The sequence below is a fragment of the Lactuca virosa genome, chromosome 4 (genome assembly GCF_052849685.1).
Source record: "Lactuca virosa cultivar CGN04683 chromosome 4, Lactuca_virosa_CGN04683_v6, whole genome shotgun sequence".
Lineage (NCBI taxonomy): Eukaryota > Viridiplantae > Streptophyta > Magnoliopsida > Asterales > Asteraceae > Lactuca > Lactuca virosa.
In genome coordinates, this window is record NC_136429.1 from 341,055,007 (window position 1) to 341,077,553 (window position 22,547).

A 22,547-nucleotide genomic window follows, 5' to 3' on the forward strand; every position below is an offset into this window, starting at 1 on the left:
TAACTTTCCACAAGAATGCTTAGATCTAGTGTAGTTTGATTTTGAAGTCATTTTGGTCCCAAGTATAGAACTTTATGGTTCAAATCCGATTTCTAGACTTAGAGTTGCCACTCTCAGTTCAAAATGAGTCCCTAAGGCAGAAAGTTGCTATCTTGAATGTCTTATTGGATTCATGCATGAGTTAAGATCATTTCTACGAGAATGGAATGCTATTTTAGAGTATGGGCTTATTTAGGGTCATGCAAAGTCACCAAGTCAGTGACTTTATGGATTAAGACGTTGAAAAGGACTTCGATCTGTGATTGTAGCTTCTGGATTGGAGTATTAAGCACTTAATGGGAAAGTGACTTAATAGGGGAGTACGTTGAGCGTACATGCAGGTATGCCCAGCGTACTCACCATTTAGCTAGTATGCCCAGCGTACATAGGAGTACGCCCAGCATACTCATCAGATATGGGCCTTGCGAGTTTTAGGCCTCGGTTGGGCCATGCAGGGGATTTTGGTTCTTTGGGCCTTAGTGGGCCATCAGAAGTCAGATAATGTGGTCCAAGAAGATGTTTGGGCTTTGGGTGAGGCCCATTAGGGGGATTGGGCCCAATTTAGCAAATTGGGCCATTAGTGGGCCACTAGTGGGCTTGGAAAGCCTACCTAGTGTTGGGTTCTGTTTTGGTATTGGGCCTTGGCCAAAATTAGAGAAAATACAAAATGGACTATATGGACCCCTTAGTCAGGATTGATAGCCCATATGTTGACTCAGCATTCGTTATTTTGGATAGTTCGAGATTTTCTGTGAGACAGCACTTCGGGAGTCGATGCTTCAGTTCAGACCGGCATTGTGAGGTGATTTATCTTCACTATATCAATAGGGTCTAAGGCACCAAGGTCGGCCCTTTATCGGATTTGTATCCGGGTATTTGCTTGATATGTTTATTGATCTGCTAGATCTAAGGCATCCTTGTAGTTAGGATGGTATTATGTTAGTGACCTGGTTTAGGTCGATATCATGGTATATAGGATGATGTTATGTTAGTGACCGGTTAGGTCGGTATCCTGGTTATAGGATGGTTTCTGTGTTAGTGATATTTATGTGACCTGTTAGGTCGGTATCCTGGTTATATGATGTTATATTAGTGACCGGTTAGGTCGGTATGATTATCTGTTATATACATGCTAGCGTATGATATTTATGTGCACATGATTGTTTGATTGGTATGGGGGTTGGGTTTAGGCGGATCCTGCTTCATGCTGTAGGCCAACATACCCAGGGCGGACCGGATAGACTGCAGGCCCCGAAGGGCACATAGTCAGGTCGAAGGCCCGACGAGCAGTCCAGATAGGCTGAAGGCCCCGAGAGGGCGGCCCAGACATGCTGAGGATCGGAGAGTGGGCCAGATAGACTCAAGGACCGGTGCGGGCGGTCCAGTCATACTGTAGACTCAGAGAGTGGACCAAGTGGACTGAAGGCCCGGTGTGGGCGGACCAGTCACACTGTAGACTCGAGAAGCATGGTTGTTCTGTGTTTGTTATATGATATGTTTATGGTTGTATGAGGTTGGTATTTTGGGGGTAACTTACTAAGCCTTCGAGCTTACATTTATCGATTATTGGTTCAGGTACAGCGGATTATCGCGCGAAGGCGAAGGCGGGACCGTACACTCCCTCATATTTTGATTTGGATTTCTGCGATACTCTGATATGAAACTATTTTGGAAACCTTTTTGTAATAACTTTTAGTATTTGAAATGTTTTTTAAAAGTTTAAAATTGGCATGATTTTTATGGGTGTTACAAGGACCCAACACAATATTCTACAATTCGGAAGAGGGATGTCGTAGTCCAATTGCAAAATATTTGAAGGTAGGTATATTACGATTTACCAATTTCCACCATGAAAAACGAAAATGAATATTAGGTTTTAAATAAATTGAAATTCCTAGATTCTTTTGAGATTCATTGATCTTTTCAATGGCATGTTTAATCTCGATTATGCCCTTCAAGTTTGTGACTGTGATACCGAGGATCACAAACAAGGTGTGAATAACCATGCAAATTAGCTTGGTACTCTCGATGTCATTAATCACCTAATCAATGTGCCGGTTAACTACACACGCTCCATTGATCAATGATAATTTACGAGAAACCCATTGCCATCCTTCATTTGTCCACATTTGTGTGCCAGTTAACCACACACGCTCCACTAACTGACCAATAAGGTGAAATGTGCAATTTCATGGGTTAGCATAAAATTCACATTTTTCCTAAGGTAACTACGATTAGGAATTTATAAAGTGTTTAGATACTTTGTATTTCACTATACTTTTAATGAGGATTTAAGTGTCCTATCAAACCCGTTCGGCTAACAACCCTCCACTGGTCAAGGGTGCGGTGGGTAAGAGTGGATACCCAATGGCAGTCATTTTACAAGCCGCTTCCTTAAACACCCCTTATAGACTAACTTCATGAATGAGGCCTACTAACAGTAAGACTGACTTTTTACTTATACATATATAATATATTAAACTTTTAATTTTATATAGTATGAGGGTGTATTTTACACTTTTAAAATACTAGGTGGTTTAATCTATTAATAAATTAGACTTTTAATTTAATTAAACTTAAACCATGTCTTTATGGATTTTTTAATTCTCTCTTTTAACTAAATACTTACTTAATTTAATAAAGCCATAAGAGTTGAATTTTAGACTTTTAAATTCTAGAGTTTAGAATTAAAGTTTCATAAGTGAGACTTTTCAAGTTCCAAAACTTGAGGACAAGTTTTGTAACTATTCAAAACCTTTTGAATTCCATAACTTAAGGAGTTAATGTTTGATGAATGAGACATTCCAAATTCCATAACTTGAGGAGAAGTTATGAAACTCTTCAAGACTTTTGGATTCCAAACTTGATGGCAAGTATAGTAACTCCTTAAAAAACTTTTGAGTTCCAAAACATGATGGCAAGTTTTGTAACTCTTCAAAAACATTTAGATCAAATTTTAAACTAATAAAATAATCATATATCTTTATCTTTTACAAATTTGGCCCAATACTATTTCACATAGCTAGATGATTCAAATTCTACAAATACTTAGATTTTGTCACAACTAGGAATTCTAATGCTTTGTAAACATTAAACAAGGATAACATTGTAACTAAAACTTGAAAGCAACGTATGATGCTTAATCAATGACAACCAAATTCCATCAAACACTCTATTCAAAACACTCAAATAGTCAACAAAAGGTTGGAAACCCTAGAAATCTCGGTTTAAGTCCATTATGGACTAGGATTTCTTTATTGGGCCAATAAACTTCCAATGTGACTATCTTGGGCTTAGAACTCTTAAATGGGCTCTAATTGGACCCAATCTCATTAGACTTAACCTTTTTGGGCTTTATAAGTCTAAAATGGACTAGTTTACCTTTAATGGGCCTTATTGGGCCATAACAATCCAATAAGCCCTAAAAAGCCACAAATCCATTCTTGCATGCATATTGGGCCGTGAACCACCTCTAAAAGCCCAATGGGCCGAAAACCTACTTAATGGGCTCATGGTTTCGAACAAAATCAAGCAATGGCCCAAGATAAACTACTTCCTTCCTCCTAAGTCCAAGAATTCGGCCCAACTACAAAAAAAAGGGGGAAGAGTTGACTTTAAGGTTGCCACCTCACTATTACTCAACATGTACCCATGCATGGACAAACATGCATCTATAATGGTCACCTCACCCTCTCTCTCTTCTCCTTCTTCTACTCTCGGCCGAGGATCACCAAGACACACACATCACAACAAATTCTCTCAAATTCTCTCAAGGCTCATCCATATTCTTCATCCAAATTCTCGAAATTTTGCTTGCGTATCAAGAGGATTTCAAGAGAATATCATCACTTCTTGGTAAGTTGTACTTAGATCTATGGTTTAAGTTTCTTGATTCCTTTATAAATCTCCTTCTAACTCATGAAAGTTCATGATCATGCTCCTTAGAACCTATCTAAGCCAAAGCCTTCTCAAGAAGCTTTCTAGGGCCGAAAATAACATCAAACTCTTCCATTCTCTCTTCAAATCGAAAACATCAAAGCAAGGTGAGTTCATACCCCTCTATTTTCGGTTTTCTTATGTTTTATGGGGGAGAATGCAAGTAAAATGTGAAGATCTATGTGTATTTGTATGTTATGTGTGATTTCTTGTGATTTTGTGATATATTTGTGCTAAAAAGGGAAGATATTTCAAGATCTATAGTTCAAAAAGGAAAAATATGTGATCTAGTTCATATTTCACTCAACATGTCAAGAATAACTAATATAAAAGCTTTAAATTAACATACTACAACATTAAACTCATTTTTGGACTATTTTTGTCAAATAAGTAAAAGTTTGGGAAAAAGTTGTCATTTGCGGTTTTTACAAGGTTCAAATTGTCAAAACAGTTAAAATAAAAGTTTCTATGAACATTATGTTTTTCAAAGGACTAAAAATGAAATTTTATGACTTATTGGGCTAAATTTTGGGCTTTTCGGCCCATAAGCCCAAAGTTGCGAAAAATATGTTTCCTAAGGGGCTGAAATGGAAATTTCTCAAAACAGTGGGTAGAAAGGTAAATAAATCTATTTCTGGGGTTTAACATGATCATATTTGTTAAAAAGGATTTAAAATGCAAAGAATTTGGATTTTGGGTAAAAAGTGTAAAAGTTGTGAAAAAGGTAGGCTAAAATGCAAATCTTTTAACTAAAGGGGTTGAAACTTTCAAAAAGTCACTTTTGGGCTTAAAACATGGTTTAAATAAGTGTTTGGGTCAAAGATGTCAAGAAAAATGGTTCAAGGACCTAAAATGTCATTTTTTTTATAAAAAGGGCAAAAATTGCCAACTTTACAAAATAAGGGGGCTGAATATGTCAAATTAATGTTTTCGGTCAATTATGTTAATAATAATAATAATCGGGCCAAAATATACTAAACTTTATAACTTATGGGTTTTAAATAGAAAAATAACTATTTTATAAATCTATAAATCGTTATAAAACAATTTTGTGATTTATACAACATATCGACTAAACAACTCGCAACATTAGTTCTATACAAAATAAGTAAGCGTTCAAATGGTTGGGCTTGAGAGATTCTAATCATGCTTAATGGGCCTTCGTGACTCATTAACATGGCTTTTGGTCCCAACTTAAATAATACATGTTATTGGGCCTCCTGTGACCCAATTACATGCTTAATGGACCCTCAATGGTTTTTACATGCTATTGGGCCTCAGTGGCCCATTAGCATTACTAGTAAGGTCCAAATAAATTATATGCGAAATGGGCCAATGCGCTTTTCGTATACTCGACAGCCTTAAATAACATACGAAATTAGTAGGGCCTAGTAGTCCTCTTCTCCTCGTCTGTTAGGCTTACTTTCTCTTCATGTAAAATAAAATTCGATCATTAATCAAGGTTAATCGAATTCATGTGGATTGAGTGAGTAATAACGGGTGACACCAATAAGTGTCGGTCGTAGTCTGTAGTTGTAATCAAAGTCTCCTGGAGGGAGAGCGAGAGTTTGTGTATAGATCTATACGGAGGTGACTCCCCCACACCTAAGCTGTTCGCTACAGTTAGACTCGGCCAGTCTAGGGTGACAAAGTCTTAAGATCAAAGTTCGGTGTTCATTAGAATACCAAGATAGACGAACTAGTCATTATCATGCATGGTTATAACGACTCACGTAGAAATCCGACATCATTAATCAGGGGAAATCATTAATCAAGGGAAATCATTAATCAAAGGAAAATCATTAATCAAGGGAACTCATATTCATTCGATGTAACGATTCAATAAAGCAAAACAATCATAACTTTTATTCGGAAGACATCGGGTTTTCTGGGGAAATCAATCTTACTCACTTGTACTTTCAAACATTATAATGCAAAACTTCTCATTCATTCATGTTTTGAAATAATTCACGCATATACTTACAGGATCATCACAATATTTTCAAGAAAAGTTTTATTATAGAAAATATCAGATTTTCTGGGTTTTACCAATGACATAAACTACTTTACATCAAACACACTTATGAACTCACCAACATTATATATGTTGACCACTTTCAAAATAACTTGTATTCTCAGGTAATCATTAGACAAGGAAGCATCCGGTGTGTTGAAAGTTTTCTTTTGTAGTAGCTAATCACCAAACACTTTATATTTTGAAATCATGTAATGTAAACCTTGTACTTGATGTAAACAATGCCAGTTGTACTATGTAATGGTTGGTGATGCATGTGTTATGTTTCATATATATTCATTGTGATGATATTTCAATTTAAGTCACGCGAGCCCTCAGACGTTTCCGCCGTCTAGTTCGGGGGTGTGACAGATTTTTCACAAAATCAAGTAATTATCTTAAAATTTGACAAGATAATCACAATTCAAACTTTACAAATGATTAGTTTATCATATAATCTAATAATTATCTTAAATTTTGACCATTATCTTTTAATTTAGATGAGGATAATTATTTTCATAACATAAAAAACGAATTTTGATCAACAAAACAATTTTTAGTAATTATCCAAATCCAAATTAAGCCAAGAAATCCGAAATCTTTCATCAGACCCGTCACCACCTCGTGGTCATCCGGTAGAGTCCAAAAAAAACCGATTTTTCAGCTTTGAACAATTACCAATGCATCTATATAATAAAAAACCGATGGCTCTGATACCACTGATGGGTTTTATGTACTATAACACTCCTATGGTGCACAAACAACCCTAATGCCTTGGATCTAAGTTTTCTCTAGTTATACATGCAAATTCATATTATCCAAAGCATGAGCCTAAACTAGCATATAATGAGAAATATACAATATAAAACTAGTTAGAAGAATACCTCTTAATGTAGCTTGTAGTTCTTGGCCTTTCAAGAGCTTAGCGCCTCAAGTTCGATGCCTCAAACAAGTTACAAACACCATGAACAAATGGAGAATAATGAGAGAGAGTTTTTGGAGGCACCAAAATCGTCCATGCTCTTCTTAGAATACAAGTGTGTCGATTTTAGGGTTTAGGGGTTACTTTTATCGTGTGGAATTCCTAAGGTTTAACTTGTAAACCCTAGTCCATTTACTTATGCCTTTAAGCAATCCAATAATCCATATGATGGTCCTTTTGGACTAACCCTCCATGGACTCTCACATAGATTTAGTCCATCCCTAATCAACATGGATCATTGGCCCAAACTATAAGTATTACTGATTGACTTAATCAGTCCCTGTTAATTTAATCAGTCTCTTTTGATCACTAAATTAATTCTTGATCAATACTAATTAAATAATATGATTCGTCAATTAATATATTATTCTTATAATATGTTAATAAATCATAAATAACCTCTTTCTCAAATATCCATCCTATCAAATTGTTCTGGTGAAGGAAACCCGAAATGGACCATGCTACTCTTGGGTCAAGTACATACCAATTATAGTTATGGGCTTAGACACTTAATCCAACATGTAGAAAGGGTCATAACCTTCCACGAATATAAAAAACACAACAAACAAAACTGGGTAAGCCTGAAGATGGCGATCTTGGATACACCCAGGGTCTTTAAGCAGCAGATTAGAACAAATTTCTCAAAGACCAGTTTCAGTAAAGCACAAAGAGTTCACTAGTGAGAGAACTCTGACCAGGGTGTAAACAAACCCTGTGTACATATCATGTAATGGCGAACACAAACCATACATGGAGTAACCAGGCGAAAGAGTATGTGCAATAAAAAGAAACAGCCACACCCATAAAAAGCAAACAATTGTTCAAACAGTCGGACTCCCAGACTCAAAAGATGGCCACAAAGAGCAGCAAAGACAGCAAGCAAATAAGGAAAATATTGTCAAATGGTGTTACATCAAAACAAACCAAACAAAAAACTACATATCAATAGGAATGTTATCATTACCAGAAGGAAAGCTTCAACTAGGGATTGATCCCTCGCTTTGAGACTCCTGACAGAGATCACGAAGCCTAACTATGTCCAGGGCACCCAAGCGAAGATGGCCAGCAAAGTCCATCTCTGTAAAGGTCGCCAAGGCATCTTCCATCTCTTGATTCCTAGCCGCTACATTCTCCTCAGACCTTGGGTCAACCACCCCGACGGATACCTACTCCCAGACAATCTTTTTACCCAGTTCCACACCAGCAACGACACAAGCTTCTTTCACAAGAACCAAGCCTTGGAGGACTTGTGGACTTTCAATCAACCTATCCACAACCCGACTTAGCCCGTCGCTAAGGACCCAAAGAACATCCCTTTCCAACGCTCCCCTTCAGGCGTTCTCGGTCACCAGATCAACCTACAGCTCTGCTGTCCGATTACTCAGACCAGCGTTCTCCAACGTCAGGACCCCCACACGAGAATTCAGGTCCTCTACCTCTTTCACCAACTTCTCATCTTGATCCTCCAAGCTTTCCCTCTCAAGTAACATTGCGTCCCGCCCAGCCTCTAATCTTCCCTTATCGGCTTATAACTTCGCCAGTTGGGCCTTCAGTTCTTCGCATTCAATGCTCCTTCTCTCCAAATCGGACTGGAGGGTCTCCATCTCGGAGATTCGTTCGGCGGCCGCAACTAAATAAGACGACAATTAGGCGGCAACGTAACGCAAGCCATCACCCATATGCTCGTCGGACATGATACTTAAGGCCTCAGTCATGGCGGGTGGAAATGCATGCTGACACCACTCGAGAGCGGTGTGATGATCAGATACAAGATCTTGAGCAGTTAGTCTCCAGGCAGACTCATAAGCATCCGGATGAGAACCCATCAGCTGGGGGGTGGTTGTGGTCTTACCAGAAGAGGTGGAGGTAAGAGCGTGAGGAAGCGAAGACCCAGTCTTTGTCCCATCTCCTTCGATTGTGGGAACGGGGCTGGTTTTCTCGGTGTTTTCCTCTCCCATATGACGGGGCGGTTCAGTCTCCCCGATTTGTGCTCCCTCCAGCAGTTTCGAAGGACCTGCATCGGGGGCACGGTTTGAATCCTTAGAACCCCCCCAGTAAGAGACTCAAATTATGCTTCTTTTGTAGAGGGAGCCCGGTGCTAGCTGCCTCAGTTCGACCGTCGGAAGAGGCTTCCAAGAGTGCGAAACACCTCTTAACGGGGCGAAGACTCCTCGGGGACCCGGACGGAGTAGAATCCGTCTGAGAAGAACCAGTGACGACAACGTCCCGTAGGTCCGGATCCTCATCAGTGACGGTGACACTGTCAGAACCGACAGTCACTATAAGTCCTTGGCCAGAAAAAGGAGGTGGAAGAGCCTCCAACTGGTCAACGTTGCGAACGTGAAGCTCGCCGTCAAACAGGCCCCACAGAGCTTTCTCTAAAGAAACAGTCTCCTCCAAACCTGGTAAAAACAAGAAACAATGCAGATTCAGCCAAAGCACTGCTGTGAACATAACTTGCCAATCTTTTCAATAAAAAAAAGGGGAGGAAGAGAGGAAAAGAAAAAGAGATACCCTCTTTCTCAACAAAGAATTTAGGCATCTTCCTACGAGCCCTCCACGCAGCACTCATCCCACTGGCGGCCAAGAAACAGTCAAGCCAATCTTCTCCAGTGATGCAGATCTTCTTTAGGTCATCATCCAGTTCCTTGTCAGTGCCAAACGACAAGGGGGTACGGTCGACGTACACCTTAGTCCTCGGGTAACTGAGTACCACGAGATCGTTGTTTACCCATAAGAATTTCTCTAGCTAGTTCTTCTTAGACTTCTTATCGTGGATAAGAATAGGGACTCCCCGACGGCGAGAAAGGGTTCGAGTCCCCGACTGAGTGGAGGCGTTAAAGAAGGGCTTAAAAGCAAGAATGGTCAGAAAGCGTCCTAGGGTACGACAAAGGAGTTCAAAGCCGACTATCTTGTTTATAGCGATAGGGGTCAACTCCCTTACTGAAAACCTGTATTCCCGGATTATCAAGTTGAAGAAATCGGTGGTAGGCAAGTGCATACCTGCCTCAAACAAGGCGATTAGGATCCCGACTTTGCCCACAGGAGGACTGTATAAAGAGGCATCAGGCAAGGGAATTTTCATGCCGTGTTCGGGAATGAACCCGAATCGGAACTCGAAAGACTCCCATTTCTCGGTGGTAAGATCTCTTCCTAAAGCGCGAGCAGTAGCCATGGAAAATACGAAGGAAAGGTTTAAAGGGTTTTTCTCAAGAACAAGTAGAAGGGAATGAGGAAAACTCCAGGAGGAACTGGGGTTTTAATGCAATCAATGAGGAAACTGTTGGGTATAAAGTGTTGCGTCATTGGGCCTTATGTGTAGTCTGTTTTGTAAACGGGTTGGGCCTGTCCTCCCGTATTTATTTACTAGGGTTAGAGTATTTTAGGTGCATGCATGCATCGTATTTTAGTAACTTTAATATTATCTTGTAACCCTAATCACGCCTCTACAGTAGCAATTCTTGATCGAGTTCTTCTGAGGCATGACATTTGAATCATTCAACATATTTTGAATCATCGTTGTGTTCTTGTTTTAATCATTCAACATACTTTAAGAGTTTTTAGGGTTTCCATTAATATTGGATCTAGCTTAACAATCATCACTATGTTCTTGATGTAGTTTAGTGATCTCAATATTACCCTTAAACTGGTTCAGTTTTACACGTCTGATTCATAACAACTTTCATAGATCTTATCATCATGCAGCACGACGATTCTCACTTCAACTCTATCAATCTTTCGAGCAGCATTGGATCGACCACTAGGATCCCAATTCTCTGCCCTAATGAATAAGAAGTTTGGGAACTTCACTTCGAAGATTACGTTCTCGGCCTAGAAGACAATGGATACCTGATATGGGAGGCTATAACTCTTGGACCGTTTATTCATATTGAAAGCAAAAGAGTTATCAAAACTCAAAACGACTACAACAAACTCCTTCTTGATATTAAGGACGTTCCTCAAGATGAAAAGGAAAAACTAATCAGCAATGTTAAGGCATTGAGAATCATTCGTTTTGCCTTACAAGCTGACACTTTTCGCCTGGTTAGTTCATGTGACACAGCCAAAGCCATCTAGGATTGGCTTAAGGAACTCTACTCAACAGATGCGGATCTTGAACACTCAACTCAAACACTCATGCTTTCAGAGTTTGGTGCTTTTTCACAGATCCCTGAAGAGAGTTTGAGTCAAACTTTCAATCGGTACAATCATATTTTAAGCAGAATGACGAAACATGGCATTGGACGTGAGTTAATCGAACAAAAAGTCACGTTTATGAATGAACGTCGATCAGAGTGGAAGGCTGTGGTGTCTACAGTTAAGGCACATGAGCAGTTCAAGAACTATACACTGGCCAAGCTTGTTGGTATCCTGAAGTCACATGAATATAAAGTGACTAAAGAAGCGAAAGTAGTCTCTGGAATGGGATCATTGACCCTTGTTGCGAAGGGTAAGAAGGTGGATTAAGAATATGATTTAGATTTTGAGCTTTCTGATTGCAAACTCTCTAAAGAAGAGTTTGCAATGATGGTGTCAAACCCAAAGAGGTTCGAAAAGAAGAACTTCAACCGGAACAAGAACCAAAACTGGCAGGGCAGTTATAGCTCTGAAAAGGCGAAATAAGAAAATGTGAACGGTTCGCAGAAGGATGAAGACAAGAAAGAGAAGAAGCTCATGGGTGACTCCGACTATGATTGCAACTATTCCCATGGGAAAAATCATCTAGCAAAGGAGTGTATGATTCGAATATTGAATGAAAAGAAAAAGGGATAAGATAATGAAGCTTACCATCTGCGAAAGCTTGAAAAAATCAAGAAGAAAAAGAATGTTGATAACACTATGCCTGCTTTGATTGTGCAGGAAAATGAAGCTGATGATGAATTTGGCAGGGTAGAAGTCTGGTCCACAGACTCTGAAGACGAGGAGGTTCGCAGGCATACTCATGGGAAAAGCTTCGTTGCGAAAGAGGAGGATTCGCACTCTGGAGGAAGATGCTTCATGGTGACAAATGATGGGTCACAGATGCGAGGATGTGCCACTGATGATGGACATGGGAGTGATAGCTTCTTTGCTGTGAAGCCAGTGTTTGAACAAATCATCGAGTGTGATCAAATGATCAATAAGGTACACTCTATTCTTGAATCACTTAATATTCCTTTGTCACAATACGAAACTGAACTAAAAGAATTGAAATTCACATTTTCAAGTATAAGTAACAGTTTAAAACAAACTCGCTTGACAAATTCTAACCTAACCGATCAAATCAGCAGGGTTTTATCAAAGAGTGAGGAACGACGCATATGGATTGAAAAGTTGGAGTCCGATATTTCTAACTCTAGGGATGAACTTATTTATTTGCAACGAGACAACTTAATGCTTTTGAAAGAACGCACTATTTCTTGTTTGATTGCAAAAAAGGCTTTATTTCAATATTACACAGTTGCATCTTGATTGTGAGATTGGTAAGAAAATTCATAAAATGATCTTACCTTTCCTTGAATTAAAGGAAGATGAAATTGACGCTGATTGTTATAAGTGTGAGTTAATCGTCTCTTCTGACGAAGTTTTGGACACTTACAGGGTGGGATTGGACAAAATTGAAACATACATCAAGTCCAAAGAACATAAGAACATGTTAAAGCATCTTTTGGATGAAAATGATAAACTGAAAATCAAAACGGACACTTTACAAAAATTTGACTCATTAAGTTGAGTTCAGATAATAAATTCAATGTTGAAAACACATCTGAATTTCGACGATGACAGTGATATGAGTGAAATTACTGTAAAAGATGAGGTTGATTGTTCAACATTTGTTAAAAACGAATTTGAACCTGCGAAAGTACTAATTTCTGAAAATTCAGTAGAATTCGCTCGTCTTTCTCAAAATAAACCAAGGTATTTAAAAGAAAAAGCTGTTGTTTATCAAAAGGTTCAAACAGTCCTAAATCAAGTTTTTACAACCACAGGACTGGATAAAAACCAAACTGTCGAATTAACGTCCCTCGTAAATGAATATGTTAAAGGCAAAGGTAAGATAGTTTCGGAGCCTAAAGCTCATATCAAGGAAACTAAAACTAGGTCTAAGAGATAAGAAAAGCAATTCGTTAAACAGAAAATTCAACAACTGAAAATGTCTTCTAAGGATGCGAATCTAAAGGACAAAAGAATAAGTGTTTTTCAAATTACTAAGAAAAATAGAACAATATTAATAAAACGAACATATCTGCTTGATCCATCTATTGCTTTTCCCACTTCTATGAAAACCTCACAAAGACCCAAACAACTTTGGGTTCCTAAGTCTGCTTGATTTTCGCAGGTGATTCGTGACGAGCAGTTTGACTCATAATGGTATATCGACAATGGCTGCTCACGTCACATGACAGGTAGAAAGGAGGAACTGCGAGAGTATAGGGCACTAAAAGATGGAGGAAGGGAAAAGTTTGGAAACAATTCTCTTGGAATAATCAGAGGCTATGGAATGATCACAAATGGAAAATTCTTGATTCGCAAGGTGGCATATGTGGAAGGACTTCAACACAATTTAATCAGTGTTTCACAGCTAGTGGTTGGAACAAGATTAAAGGTTTCGTTTGATGATGAAGGATCTGAAATTGTTGCGAAGAAAATGAAGAATGTTATCATAAGATTAAAACGAAAAGGCGAGATGTTCTCTTTTGATCTAACACCCATAATACGGAAGCCAACTATATGTCTACTTGCGAAAGCCTCATCAGATGAAAGTTGCTTGTGGCATCGTAGAATTTCGCACCTCAACTTCAAAGATATCAACAAGCGAGTTCTTGGTGATCATGTGTGAGGTCTACCCCTCTTAAAGTATGACATAGAACATCTTTGTGCAGCTTGGAAAGTAGAGCAGAAAGAGTCATCCTACAATCGTGAATGCGAAAGTCATAGAACCACTTGAACTTTTGCATATAGATCTTTTTGGTCCTTCTGCAATTGAAAGCGTTGGTGGTAATAAGTATATTATTGTAATTGTAGACGATTTTTGTAGATTTACTTGGGTTTTCTTTCTTAAATAGAACTCTAAAGCCACTCCCAAGCTCAAAGATTTTATAAAGCAAATAGAGCTTTAACTGCGAAAGCTGGTTCGCAATGTTCACAGAGATAATGGGTTGGAATTCAAGAACCAAGCGTTTGAATAATTTCTAACTTCAAAACGAGTATCGCACAATTTCTCTGCTCCTTATCCTCCAGAACAGAACGGAGTCGTTGAAAGACGAAACCGGTCTTTGTGTGGGGCTGCGAGAACCATGCTCTCATTTGCGAATCTAGCGCTCTACTTCTGGGCTGATGCGATTGGAACGGCGTGCTTTACACAAAATCGCTCATTTCTCAACAAGTGATTCACAGTTACTCCCTATGAAATCCTGAATAAACGCAAACCTAACGTTAGGTTTTTCCATGTTTTTGGTTCTCGTTGCTTTATTTTCAACTCCAAAGAGCAACGAAACAAATTCGATGTGAAGCCTGACGAAGGTATTTTCTTCGGATATTCGTTGACCTCCAAGACATATAGGGTTCTTAATAAAAAGTCAAAGAAGATCGAAAAAACCTATTATGTCACATTCGATGACAGCTATTTAAAGATGAATCAGCAGACTGCAAATCAGTCAAAGGAGATCTTTCCACAACAGAATCTTGCAACCATACCGTTGGCTAATCTCTACAAAGAAATCTTGATTTTATTTGACGAGCCAACTAAGGCTATTTCTTCAAAATTAAAAATAGCAGAAAATAAATAGGACGAATTGAAGAAAATAAGCGATCATGCTACGAAAAATTTAGAAAGCGAACCTCATAGTCCGAAAGCATCACCACCCGCTAGCACACCAATCCAGGGGGAGGGTTTTGAATCTACCTCTACACCCGAATCACCTCTCCAGGGGGAGGATTCTTCTCCACGTTCATATCAAGACAATCCATTCGAGGAGGAGAATCCAATTCCCGAAATGGAACACCAATCATCATTCGAGGGGGAGAAAAATAATACGAATAAAGATTCGGATGTGCATGATGATGCGGATGTGCAATCTGAATTAGAAGAGCTAAACGCAAAATTGGATCCAAACCTTGATCCGAATTTTCCTCCACTTACCAAATGGACAAGAGACCATCCGAAAACCCAAGTCATTGGCGAGTCATCCGTCGGAGTACTTACGAGATCCCAGCAAAAAGCAAAACAAACTGCATTATTCTCTAAAGTGTAATTTTGCATGGTTAATTCGTTTGTATCCAAGATCGAACCCAAAACCATTAAGGTTGTGCTTGATCGTTCTGATTGGGTGCAAGCCATGCACGACGAGCTCAATGAGTTCGAGCGAAACAAGGTTTGGAGCTTGATTCCCACTCCACCTAACGCATCGTTTGTTGGTTTAAAATGGGTGTTTCGCAATAAGCTGGACAAAGAGGGGAACGTGATCAGAAACAAGGCGAGACTCGTTGTCAAGGGATATTTCCAGGAAGAAGGTATTGACTAAGAAGAAACCTTCACACCTGTTGCAAGTTTGGAATCCGTTCGCATCTTCTTGACATACGCAGCGCACAAGAACTTAGAAGTGTTTCAGATGGCTGTCAAATGTGCATTCTTGAATGGGGAACTTGAAGAGACAGTGTATGTGGAACATCCACCTGGGTTCGTAAACGAAAAATATCCCAATCACTGTTACATTCTTGACAAGGCTGTTTACAGTCTGAAGCAAGCTCCAAGAGCCTGGTGTGAAACTCTCACTCGGTTCTTAAAAATCGCAAAATTTAAACAAGGTTCGGTTGACCCAACCTTCTTTTACAAGAAAGAGGGTGACCACTTAATGATCGTCCAAATCTACGTTGATGACATTATCTTTGGATCTACAAACCCCAGCTTAACAGCTGAATTTCGAAAGCTAATGGAAACAAAATTTGAGATGAGCTCAATGGGTCCAATTAACTTTTTCCTTGGATTGAACATTAGACAGAGTCAGGAAGGTATTTTTATTAACCAGGAAGCTTACACGAAGAATTTGCTTGCAAAATTCGGGATGTTGGGAGACTCAAAAGTGAAAATCCCTGTGGCATTCGGAACGAAACTCACTCCATCTCTGGATAAACCGGCTGCAGATATGACGTTTTATCGTCAAATGATAGGTTCTTTAATGTATCTAACTGCGAGTTGACCAGATATTATTTTTTTCGTTTGTTATTGTGCTAGGTTCCAAGCGAATCCTCGTGAACCTCACATGATTTATGTCAAGAACATATTCCGGTACCTAAAATGAACGTCATCACTTGGAATATGGTATCCATCAAAGTTTGGTTTCTTTATGCAAGCCTTTTCGGATGTAGATCTAGGAGGATGTGGGTTAGATAGGAAAAGTACAACAGGAGGATGTCAATTCTTGGATGGCAAGCTCGTAAGTTGGCAGTCGAAAAAGCAAACTTGTGTATCCCTCTCAACTGCTGAAGTAGAGTACATAGTTGCAGCCACATACACTTCGCATGTCATATGGATTCAAAGTCAACTTCGTGACTATGGCCTGAACATGAAATGAATCCCATTATATTGTGACTCCGGAAGTGCCATTCACATTTGTCACAACCAAGTGCAACACTCAAAGACGAAACATATAGCACTGAGGTATCATTTCATCAAGGATCATGTGGAAGATGGAAATGTTGAAGTACACTTCGTAAGATCCGCTGATCAGTTAGCTGACATATTCATGAAAGCCTTACCAGAGACAACCTTCAATAGAATTCTTCAAGGCCTAAGAATGATGGAAGTTGAATCTGTCCCAAAACCACTTTCGCTTTAATAAAGTTGTCGCTGCGAATCGGTGCGAACGCTCGCAGTGATTCGCAGTCTACTTTTAAACTGCGAATCGGTGCGAACGCTCGTAGTGACTCACAGTCTACTTAGTCACGGCGAATCGGTGCGAACGCTCACAGTGAATCGCAGTCCACTGTTCATTCGTGGTTTGGATCTTCCTGTATATTTGTGTATATTATGTATATGATTGTTTATCATGGTTTCGTTTTTTAATATATTCTGTTTTTATTTCTTTTTCAGCAAACCAAAAATCCAAAAAAATATTTTATCTCATTGTGTTTTTATTTCATTCTTTTATTTTAAAAAAACTATGAAATATTAAAAACATTGTATTCCTGAGAAGCTCCAGGAAGGAAACATTCGTAGTCACTCTTTGTTCGCATGATGGGGCAGGTATAAACTTCTTTACTTTTGTATTAGCTAAGTGTCCCTAGAAGCATGCTGCTGCATGTTGGCTAAAGCCTCGAAGACTCTATGTGAAGCCTTAATGAATCGATTCTACCAATCGTTTCTTCCCAATTAGGCTCTCATTTCACATAAATCATGAGCTACCTTACTCTTCTAAACTCGAGTTAAGAGTTATCTGCTTGGTCACTTTCACATAGCAGAGGTACATTCGTTTTTTCTTAAACCACCTCTATTTTTTTTCATCACTTTCGCATCCATGATCGCAACCCTTGAGACTCTCAGAAAATTACCACTGAGGTTTATGGTTGCACAACATTTGTGTTAATGATCTTAGTTTTGTACTACCATGAGCTGAGTGAGACCCAATATTCAACACACTTTTATGAATTGACGGAGAACAATTAAACGTTCTAGATTTTCACCCATTGTCACACCCCCGAAACCAGACGGCGGAAACGTCTGAGGGCTCACGTGACTTAAATTGAATATCATCACAATGAATATACATGAATCATAAGATAAACATCACCATGCATCAATACATTACAACTTATATTGTTTACATCCAGTACATTGTTTTAAATATTACACATTCACAACATAAATTGTTTGAGAGTTTTCAAAAACATAACATCCTAACATTACTTGATATTACCCTTCTGTTTACCTGTTACCTGAGAATACAAGTTATTTTGGAAAACGTCAACATATGAAATGTTGGTGAGTTCATAAGCAATGTTGTGATAAAAATGATTTGTGTAGTTTGTAAAACCCAGAAAATCCGATATTTTCTGAAAAAGGCAATAGTTTGTCAAAGTGTGAAGATCCATAAGTTGATGCATGAATGATTTCAAAACGTGTATATAAAAGGGAGTATTGTATTATAGTTATAGAAATTATAAGCGAGTGGTGTTGATTTCCTTGAAAAACCCGACGTTTTCCGATAACGCAAGATATACTTGTTTACGAATTGCTATACCGCTACAACGAATGATTATTGTTTACTCTTCGTTGATTACTCGGGTGGTGTTGGATTAATTAAGGGTTGTGAGTCGTTATAATCATGCATTAATAAAGACTAGTTATAACTACAGACTACGAACGATCCTTAGAGGCGTCACCCGTTATCACTCACTTAATCCAAACAACCTTGATTACTATTGATTAACAACCTGAATCTCTTTACTTTGATTACTCATAAGCCTAGCAAACAAGGAGAAGAGGAGTACGAAGTCCTGCTACTTCCGTGAGTTATTTTAGGCTGCCGGGAATGCGAAGGACACGTTGGCCCATCTCGCATTTGATTACTTTGACCTTACTGGCAATACTAATGGATCACTACGGCCCAATAGCACTTAAAAGCCATTGAAGGTCCCTTTAAATGGAATTGGGTCATAGAAGACCCAATAACATATAATCATTATCCCCTTGGGCCCAAAGATCATGTTAATGGATTTCAAGGTCCAACAAGCATGATTTGAGACTTTCAGCCCAAGGTTTTTGGAATGTTTACTTGTCTTAGTCATTGTATAATTGTTGGAGGGTTTGATTGAACGATTTGTTATTTTTGTATCGACTCGAGACCGAGCGATTTGTTTATAACGATATTTGGAGTTATACGTGTATTTGTATTTCGATTTTTGTAAGCCGTAGATTAGTATTTTTGACTCAATATCATATAAATAAAATAATTGGTTTAAAAATAGTGGTTTGACCTTTTCAGCCCCTTTCTTTTTATAACATATTAATTTTAGTCCTTTATATAAAAGAAAAGTCATTTTAAGCCCTTAAAACATTTTCTTGACACTTTTGCATCATAGACTTGTTTAAATAATATTTTTAACTCAAGACTTATTCTTTGGCAGTTTCAGCCCTTCCAGAATAGTACTTTTCGGTTAAAACCCAAATTTTTGCAATTTTTACAATTTTAGCCCAAAATCTAAAAACTTTGCATTTTTTATCCTTTTTGGAAAAGAAAAGCATTTTTAACCCTTGAAATAGTTTTGTTACACTTGTTATCCCCTGTTTTGAAGAATTTACCATTTCAGCCCCTTTAAATGTCATATTTTCGCAATTTTGGGCTTATTGTGCCGAAAAGCCCAAAATTGAGCCCATTAAGCTAATATTTACATTTTAAGTCCATTTGAAGATCATAATGTTGGATTAGTGTCTAAGTCCATAACTATTTTGGTATGTACTTGACCCGATGGTGCATGGTCCTTTTGGGTTGCCTTCACCAAAGCAAATTGATAGGATGAATTATGGAGAGAAAGGATTAATTATGATTTATTAATATATTATGAGAATAATATATTAAAGGAGAAATCATATTGTTTAATTAATATTAGTCAAGAATTAATTGATAATTAATTTTGTGGCTAAAAGAGATTAATTAAACTTAAGGGACTGGAACTGTAATTATAAGATAATTGCATTTGGGCTATGGATCACCTTGGAATAATAGGTTGGACGAATTCTATAGGGAAACCCATTAGAAATCACCCAAGGGATATTCTAAAAGGGTCCATGGGCTGCTTAGGGCTTAAGCAGTCAGATTAGGGTTTCCTAGTTGAAAACCCTAATAGCCTACATGTATATATAGTACCCTTAAGCCCCAAAAACGTGGATAAGAGTTCCACTAGGGTTTCTGGACGTTTTAGGCAGCCTCCTCTCTCTTCATTCTTCATCCTCTTGCTCTTGGTGTTTGTGAGCCATTAGAGGAGTGACACTTGTGACTCTAAGCTTTCTAAAGCCATTACAAGGAGGATTTGAGATTGTTATTGCTACATAACAATTAAGGTATGATCTAAACCCTAATTCATATGTTAATATTGATTATCACATGCTAGATCTAGGGTTTATAATCTTGGATGAATGCATGTACAATAGAGAAACCTAGATCCAAGCATTAGGGTTTGCATGAGCACATAGGATGTTCTTATGGCCTAAACCCATCAGTGGTATCAGAGCCTTGATTGGTTTCTATTGTATTGATGCCTTGGTTATTTGTTCAAGCTTCAAAATCGGTTTTTTGGCTCCCTGACTGATGAACTCGGCGAGTTCCAATGTGGACTCGGCGAGTTGCTCCAACTCGGCGAGTCCATAGAGGAACTCGGCGAGTTCGAGCGTCAGTAAGAGCATATTTCGGGATTTCTTGCTATTTTGCTTGAGGATACTTGCCTTAACTGTTTTGGGTCATTAAAATCCGATTTTAAACATATTTTGAGTATATCCTTGATTAAACAAAAGATAATTACCAATTGATTAGATAATAACTTCCTTATATGATTAAAGTTTGATTATTTGTATTAATTGGGTAACTTATCTTGCAAGAAATTGATTTTAGGTCAAATTTAGATAATCATTAAATTAATTGTTTAATTTAAATTATTTGCTATTTGATCCTTTGTGTTTTGGAAAGTTTCAAACTTGCCCTCAAGTCTTGGAATTTAAATTTTTGATTAAAAGGTTTGATTTTGAAATATTAAAATTCTAAACCCTAATGTTTTGAAATTTTCAAAACTTGCCCTCAAGTTTTGGAATTTAAAAGTTGATTAAAAATTTAATTTAGAAATGTTAGATTCTGAAACCCTAGTATTATTTTTGAAAAGTTCAAATCACACCCTTATGGTTTTATTAAATTAATTAAGTGTATAATTAAAAGAGAGTTAATAAAATCCATAGTGATATGGTTTACATTTAATTAAAAGTATGTTTTATTAAATTAGACCACCTAGTATTTTAAAAGTGTAAAATACACCCTATACTATATATAACATTAAGAGTCTAGTATTATATATATGTATGAGTAAACAGTCAGTCTTACCGTTAGTAGGCCTCATTCACGAAGCTAGTCTATAAGGGGTGTTTAAGGAAATTGCCTATAAAATGGCGATTGAATGGGTATCCACTCTTACCCACCACACTCTTGACTAGTGGAGGGTCGTTAGCCGAACGGGTAGGATAGGACAGATACCTTCCATTATAAGTATAATGAAGTACAAAAGTAACTAAATGCTTTTACAAAATTCCCAATCTTAGTTACTTTAGGCAAAAGTGAATTGATGCAATTCCATGAAATTACACTTTGTGCCCTTGCGAAGACGTTAGTGGAGCGTGTGTGGTTAACCGGCACACTAAATGGTTCTAAGCAAAGGTAGCAAAGGGTGACTCATTGTTTGTCATAGTTCGGTGGAGCGTGTGTGGTTAACCGGCACATCGAATAGGTGACTGTAACATTGGGGGCACCATGTAAGTTTGCATGGTTATTCACACCCTGTTTTGTGATCCTCGGCATCCCAGTCACAAATCGAGGGGCATATCGAGATTTAAACATGCCATTGAAATGTTCAATGAATCTCAAAAGATCTAGGAATTTTCAATAGATTTAAAACTTAAATTTCTTTTTCGTTTTTCATGGTGGAAATTAGTGAATCGTCATTCACTTACCTTCAAATGTTCTGCAATTTGGGTTACGGCATCCCTTTCCCAAGTTGTAGAGTATTGTGTTGGGTCCTAGCCTTAATATCTCATTTGGGTGATTTATTAAGGACTCAATCAATCAACTAACTTGAACTTTTTCTCCCGTTTTGTAGATGTCAAAGTATGACAACTATGGTCTTCCCAAATCCCGTGGAACAAGCTTTTCACATGAAGATGATATTCCACGATTCGATCGAGGAACACGAGATCATGCTTCACTTCCTCTACCTCCTCCTATTGTTCTCCCTAACCCACAAGTTCAAAATGTTGAAAAGTTCAAACTCACTCAAGCCCTTTTGGCAAGTAAACATGAAGAAGGAAAGTCAGTGTGTACACACGTCCTAGAGATGAAGTCGCACATTGATAGGTTAAGAATGTTGGGATCTGTTGTCTGTGAGGAGCTGGCTGTTGACTGGGTTCTTCAGTCACTTCCTGACTCATATAGTGAGTTCGTAAGAGAGTACTATATGATGAACCACGACGTAACCCTCATCGATCTCACCTATATGCTTATTGCTGCTGAATCAGCAATGATTTGGCGCACTGGAAAAACAAAGTTGATTGGTGGATCTGCCTTCCAGACCTCTATGGATATAGGCAATGGCAACGAAAGGCATGCCATGATCGAAAAGTTTGATCATAAGAGAAAGGCAAAGTCAGAAGTAGTTACGTGTGTTGTTCCAAAAGAGTCAATTTGCTTTTATTGCCAAGAGAAGGGGCATTGGAGACGAAGCTGCCCTATTTACCTAAGAGATCTAAGAGATGGGAGAGTCAAAAACGTATGGCTCTACTTTAGGTAAAATCCATTAACTAACTCTTTTAAGTTCCTATTCTAGATTCTTAATACATAATGT